This window comes from Pristis pectinata, chromosome 12 (genome assembly GCF_009764475.1).
Source record: "Pristis pectinata isolate sPriPec2 chromosome 12, sPriPec2.1.pri, whole genome shotgun sequence".
Lineage (NCBI taxonomy): Eukaryota > Metazoa > Chordata > Chondrichthyes > Rhinopristiformes > Pristidae > Pristis > Pristis pectinata.
This window is the reverse complement of record NC_067416.1, coordinates 39,483,701-39,490,353: the sequence shown is the minus strand read 5'-3', so window position 1 is coordinate 39,490,353 and position 6,653 is coordinate 39,483,701. Positions and strand designations below refer to the sequence as shown.

The following is a 6,653-nucleotide window of genomic DNA, read 5'->3' as shown; positions in this document are numbered from 1 at the left end:
TCCTGTAGTGTGGTGGCCAGAACTGTGTACAGTACTTTAACTGTGGTCTAACCGATGTTTTATACAGTTCTACCATAATCCAGCCTCTATTTGTTTTGTATGCCTTTGCTGATGCAACCAAGTATTCTGTGTTTCTTCTTGATGACATTATACTCTCAACAATCTGCGCGCACTTCAAGATCCTTCTGTCCCTGTACATTTCCTACTTTCATACCATTCATTATGTATTCCCTTGCTTTGGTCACCCTCCCAAAATGCATTTCCTCACTTTTCTCTATTTGCTAGTTTTGTATCTGCCTAATCAGTTTACTGTTGTCTTTCTGTAGCCCTCAACTTTCTTTCTCACTATTATTCACACTCTAAATTTGCTTAGATGGAATGGGTACATACATTCCAGTTTATAAAAGATATTATGACAGCAAATGGATATAGTCTTGGAGTCCTATTATTTGTTTCAAGGTGTTCTGCTATTATATTTTTCATTGTAGATTCCAGCATTTTCCCTACCACTGGTGTTAGGCTAATAGGTTGATAATTCCCTGTTTTCTCTCTTCCTTCTTCCTTAAATACTGAGGTCACATTTGCGATCCTCTAAACCACAGGAACAATTCCAGAATCTATAGGACCGTGGAAGATGACAACCGGAGTATCCACTTTCTCTGAAGCCACCTCTCTCAAAACTCTGGGATGTAGGGTAGCATAGTGGTTAGCACAATGCTTTACAGCACCAGCAACCTAGGTTCAAATCCGGCCACTGTCTGTAAGGAGTTTGTACGTTCTCCCCGTGTCTGAGTGGGTTTCCTCCGGGTGCTCTGGTTTCCTCCCACAGTCCAAAGACATACAGGTTAGGAAGTTGTGGGCATGCTATGTTGGCACCGGAAGCATGGCGACACTTGCGGGCTGCCTCCCAAAATCACTACGCAAAAGATGTATTTCACTGTGTGTTTCAATGTACATGTGACTAATAAAGATCTTATCTTATCTTATCTTATCTTATCTTATCTTATCTTATCTTAAGGTCCTTCAAGCTCACCAACTTCTTTGGTACTATACTTTGAATAATAGTTAGTTCCTTCAGTTCCTCATTCAGCAAGAACCTTGACTGCCTAATATATCCAGAAGCCTTTGTGTGCCATTTGCATTTGTCCTTGCTAGTCTTTTCCTTTTTACATACCTGTAAAACCTATTTGAAGTCTGTTTTTACATCTCTTGCCAGTCTACCCTTATAGTCTACGTTGCCTTTCTGTATCAATTTCTTGATCCTCCTTTGTGTTTTCTAAAAAGCCCCCATTTCTGGGCCTACTGCTATTTCTGATAATTTTATAAGCCTCTTCCTTTGCTTGAATAATATCTTTAATTTCTCTTGTCAGCCACAAATGACTTGCACTTCCTTTTGGTTTTTTTTGTAAGGAATTAAGGAATTTCTTTTGCAACGTGTGTATTATTTCTTTAGATGCTGATCTTTGCCTGTCCACCATCATTCTTTCCAATGTTTACTCCCAATCAACCACAACCAGCTCTTCTGCAATATCTTCATAGTTTCCTTTGGTTAGGTTTAAGATCCTAGTTTTGCAATGAATTTGAAAGTGACATGGTTCAACGTAGGAATCTATCATGTTATGGTCACTCTTCTCCAAGGGCCCTTTGATAGCAAGATCATTATTCAACCCTTTTCAGTTGCACAACCTTTTCTGCTGCAACCTATCCCTATCCATATCCTGCTATGCATTTCCTATCCATGTACCTATCCAAATGACCTTTAAATGTTGTAATTGTGTCTGCCTCCACTACCTCCTCTGGCAGATCGTTCAAGATATTCACCAGCCCTTGTGTAAAAAACTTAGGCCTCATATCTCCTTTAAATTTCACCCTTCTCACGTTAAACCTATGCTCTCTACTTCTAGACTCTCTTGCCATGAGAAAAAGACTCATCCAAGACTCATCAACAACATTCTGCCTGTAGGCTCTTTTGTGGGACTGTTCATTAAGACAAGATTAGAACATCCAACAAACATCCTATGTTGAAGTTCAGTAAACTCTCAACTAACAACAATAATGTAACAAATGTTATACTACATAGTACACACATTTTCAAAAGTACACTTGTGGTCGTATGTATTGCAGAATACAGCTACTAAAGAAGAAAGACCATTGATAGCTGCTCAAGTGAAATTAGGAACAGGCAGCAAATGTTGGCCTTCCATATCATTCAAAATTGAGAGCCTAAGACAGAGTTCTTGAGCAGCAGAAGGACCATCCAGGTATATGGGTTCCTATTCATGACATTAGTAAATTTTAATAGACTTGATCCCCTTTTAATTGGCTGCGTACTATTCATCCTCAGGTGGGTGTGAGCCATGGGTATTCTCACTCCCTATCAATGCCATTCTACAACTGGCTGTCAACTAACATTGGTGTATACTAAATTGCTGCTTCGTCATAGTAGTGTTACATTGGCAGCCTGAATGAGGATTGACTGAACTAAATTAAACGGTGGTAGGTAGCCTCAAGTGGCTCAAACACAAAGTTTGCAATTAAAGAATCAAGTGCTTACAAAACTGTAACCAGGGCTGGAGACCTCTCATGTATTTCAACAACCAGAAAATCTCCCACATGTTGAATTCCTTTCTGTGATTTGAAAAATGCAACTGCACTGAAGGAATCTTCTGCAAGTTGACACCAGCAGTTATATAACAGTGATTAGTTATCAGCAGTATTGTTTGGAGTGTTTGTGGCTTCATTGTATAAATGCCAATTCCAGCAAAATGTTATGTACAGTACCTACAAAAAATATCCCCACCCCCAGATTCTTCCATTGCACCCTTAGCAACATCTTGACACATTTTTACCTACAGACATATCTAGACCTACATACAGACATATCTAATGCTGTACTTGCTCCCTGTAACACATCCATTGCCAACTTTTGCTGATAATTGAACTAGTTCCAAAATGTTTTTACCTTTGTTTATGTTCTCATTGGCTGAATCGTCAGAACATTTTGGGTTTTGGCTATTCCAGGAAGTAAAGCGAGCTTTCATGTTAATGCTTCATTGCCTTGTTTTTATTTTCTAATATTAGTAAAACAGAAGATGTTACAGCTGATTCTTAAATACAGCAACCCAGAGTGAGAGATTTTAACAACAGCAAATCAACATCTCCATCTTTTCTCCCTTTGCTCACGAGACACCAGGAGTTTATTGGAGCTACCAAAAATATTGCAAAGATGAACAATACTGGATGACGAGAGTGAGTATCAGGATGTCCATAACCCAGTATCATGACCATGTAAGGTATATGTGTTCAAATCCTTCATGGCTATGCTTTGCCTCCCCTGACATAATAATCCTTCGAGATATCAGTGCTGCTCTAATTCCTGCCTTTGATAAATCCATGATTTTCTTTGTTCCATAATTAACAGCTCTACCATCAGCCACTGGGTCTTAAGCTTAGGGATTCTCTCTCCACCCCCACACCTTTATGAAGCAACTTGCAACCTACTTCATCTCTGTCTTACTGTCAGATATTGTTTCCTTTTGAAATGAAAACAGAAAATGCTGGAAATACTCCGCAAGTCAGGTAGCCTTTGTGAAGAGAGAGAAAGTCAATGTTTCAGGTCAATGACCTTTCATCAAAGGTTTGTTCATGTCTCTGTAAAGTGTTCAGTGTCCTGTGTCCTTATTATTGTAAAGGTGGCTCATAAGTATCTTGTTCTTGTTATGAATGTTGAAATAATAAATCTGGCAGTTTTACTCCAAACAATTGTTCTGACTACTCAAGTACAAACCCGTTACAAAATCCATATGCAAGGCCATTTTGATAAAGTCTAGTAAGAGCGTTGTGGGGTATTTGTAAATGGTTATGTACAAATATGAAATCAGAGGAATCATAATACCATCATGTGTATTTATGATGTAAAGTGCATACCTTTTGAAGATATATGCATACTACATCCCTCAGTTCCTCCTTATCTACCTTGATAGTTACATATTCAAAAATCTGGTCCCGCTACCACAATGCTGAATGTGTCTTTGACTTCCACATCTGCACGCTGTAAAACAGAATTCAGGAACATACTGGACTCACGATTGAATCCAGTGGCAATTATGAACCGTGCTGAGCTGAGGGTCTTGTTGCACTTTGTATCTGGTCCCACAACTCCCTTCATTTCAATGGGATTTCCTACCTTATTAAAAAGGTAAATTCAGACTATGTTTTGTATGCTTTTCTTAATGTCACATTTATATTCATATTATTAATTAATTTGCAATAGTTTATTGTATTTTTACTGAATTTATTATTTATTTTTTACAATCATTTTTAAAAATATTTAAATCAATTCAAATTTTTCAATTGCCTTAAGAAAGAGGTTGAGCTGTCAGAAGCCATCAGGATGGCACCAGCACTGCCTGAGTCCTGGTCACCACTTGCAATCTGCTCTACTTCTCAGAATGGAGGCCTCCAGCAAAATGTGATCCTGTGGTATCGATGCAGGTAAGTGCGGCCGCGCTATTAACATGGGGAGCAAATGTGGGTGGCTGGTCACATTGAGCTCGACCCAATGCAAATGATTTTTTAAGTTGCCTGTTACCACATGCTGAATAATAGACTCTAACATTTTCCTAATGATTGATATCAGACTGTAGTTTCTCATTTTCTCGCCCACTTAACTTATGCACTTTCAATATCCACCAGTCCAAGGACCAGTCCAGAATCTACTGAAGTTTGGAAGATCATCAGTAATGCACCTGTAACTTCTGCAACTACCTCCTTTCAGAAAGCCGGGAGGAAGGCTGTCTGGTCCAGAAGATTCATTGGCTTTCAGTCTCTTTCTTCAGCTCTTCCCTATTTTTGATTGCATGACGTTTAAAGCATGAAATACAAGAGCTTCCCTCCCCCTAACTTCCAATTTGTTTTGTGCTCTCAGCTTTGAAGATACTTTGTATAAATGTACTTGTTTAATATCAAAGTCTTCCTTATTTCCCAATAGTAATTTTTCCTGTCTCAACCTCAAAAGGATCTGATTTTGCTTTCTCTCCTTGTTTCTGGCAAATTTTGTTTGTTTTTTTTGCCAATTTACTCTTATTTTCTATCTTCTCCTGCTGTATCATTTTCTTGTCTTCCTTTGTTGGTTACTGAATTGCCCTTAATCCTTAAATTTATAGTTCTTGTCTCTTTTATAGGGTTCCTTTAATCTAATGGTGGCCTCACCTCTTTAGTTAGCCATGAAATCTTTACCTTACCATAGAATGTTTCATTTGTTTTATTCCTTGTTGGGAACTATGCAGTATTTCCTTGTGGTTCCTCTTGTTTATTTTTTGGCAAACCAATTAATCTAATTTTTTAAGCTGAACCCTATTTTCCAATTTAAATGCGTAACTGCCAAATTCAATGTAAAATTCTCCTACATTCTGATCAATTATCCCAAGAGGGTCCCTCATTTTAAGATTACTAATTAACCCTGTTTTGTAATGCAGCACAAGACCAAAAATAATACGGTCCTTCATTGGTTCCATGACATATTGCTCCAGGAAACACTCCCAGATGGATAATTTGAATTCGTCCTCCCTATGACTTTTGTTCAGGTTTTAGAAAGATTAAAGTCCTCATGGTTGTTATATTAACTTTGCTACAAAGTTCACTTCATTCTGGATTATTTACTCTTGACAACTCTTAAAGTATTGGGAAGGGGACTATAAATGTTTGTTTTCTCTCCTGCTGTCTCTTATCCCATCCTTATAGATGTCTGTTTTTCTGAACTAAGCTCACTCTTTACTGCTGCCATTCCATCATTTTCATTGGGGTATGTGACCTTCAACCTTTCCATTTTGTCTGTACTTTCTAAATGTCAACCTTGGACATCTGCAATTAGGTTTCTGTAGTTGATATTAGATTAAACCCATTTAGCTTGGCTTGAACCATTAATTTATCAACTTGTTTCAAATTCTTTGCCATTCAGATTAATTTTAATCTTTTATTCTTCATCTTTCATTCTTCTTTGTTTGCTGATGTGCATTGTTCATTAAACTCAGGTGGAAATTCATCCTTGCTGTACATATTAAATGAATGATGTCTTAGGCAGGCACAGTGAACTCTGCCTCTGAAAGTCACTTCTAGTCAGTGGAAACTAATTCAGAAATGAAGTTCAATGTAAATATGTTACTATGCCATAAGTTTAGTGAAAACCCCAGAGGATAAATGTCCAACCCACTGCTCCTTCCTGCCGCACACTGTTTATCAATATCCAAATTGCTAATTGGATCTTGGCCCTTTACTCTACTTTATAACTTTTCCCTCATCTGAATTCTCCACCATGCCTTTTATTAGGTTGAAGTCCCATCACTAATAATTGATCCACCAGGAAGCGGGTTCCAGCCCAGTTTAAATGGATCCTGTCCCAATGGAACAGTTTTCTTATTCCACATTCATGCTCCAGTTTTTCATGAATCTGAAATCAAGTTTCCTACGTCACTCATTGAGCCACACATTCAGATCTTTGATATGTTTGACCCTAAACCAATTTTCAAGTGGCTCAGGTAAAAATCCAGAGGTTATCCTACAAATTCTGCATTTTACTTTCAATCCTACCTCCCTAATCTCTCTCAGTGGAAGCACATTCCTAGTTCCACATCTGTATTAAAGTAACTTGTTCC

At 38.0% G+C, this 6,653-nt stretch overlaps 1 long non-coding RNA gene across 1 annotated transcript; it reads left to right on the top strand.

The window, feature by feature from the left end:
- Positions 1 to 3,102: 3,102 nt before the first annotated feature.
- LOC127576943 (uncharacterized) lies at positions 3,103 to 5,798 on the top strand. Its single transcript, XR_007957296.1, has 3 exons — positions 3,103 to 3,249; positions 4,364 to 4,494; positions 4,696 to 5,798. It is a non-coding gene; the product is annotated as an uncharacterized LOC127576943 (long non-coding RNA).
- The last annotated feature ends 855 nt before the right edge of the window (positions 5,799 to 6,653 follow it).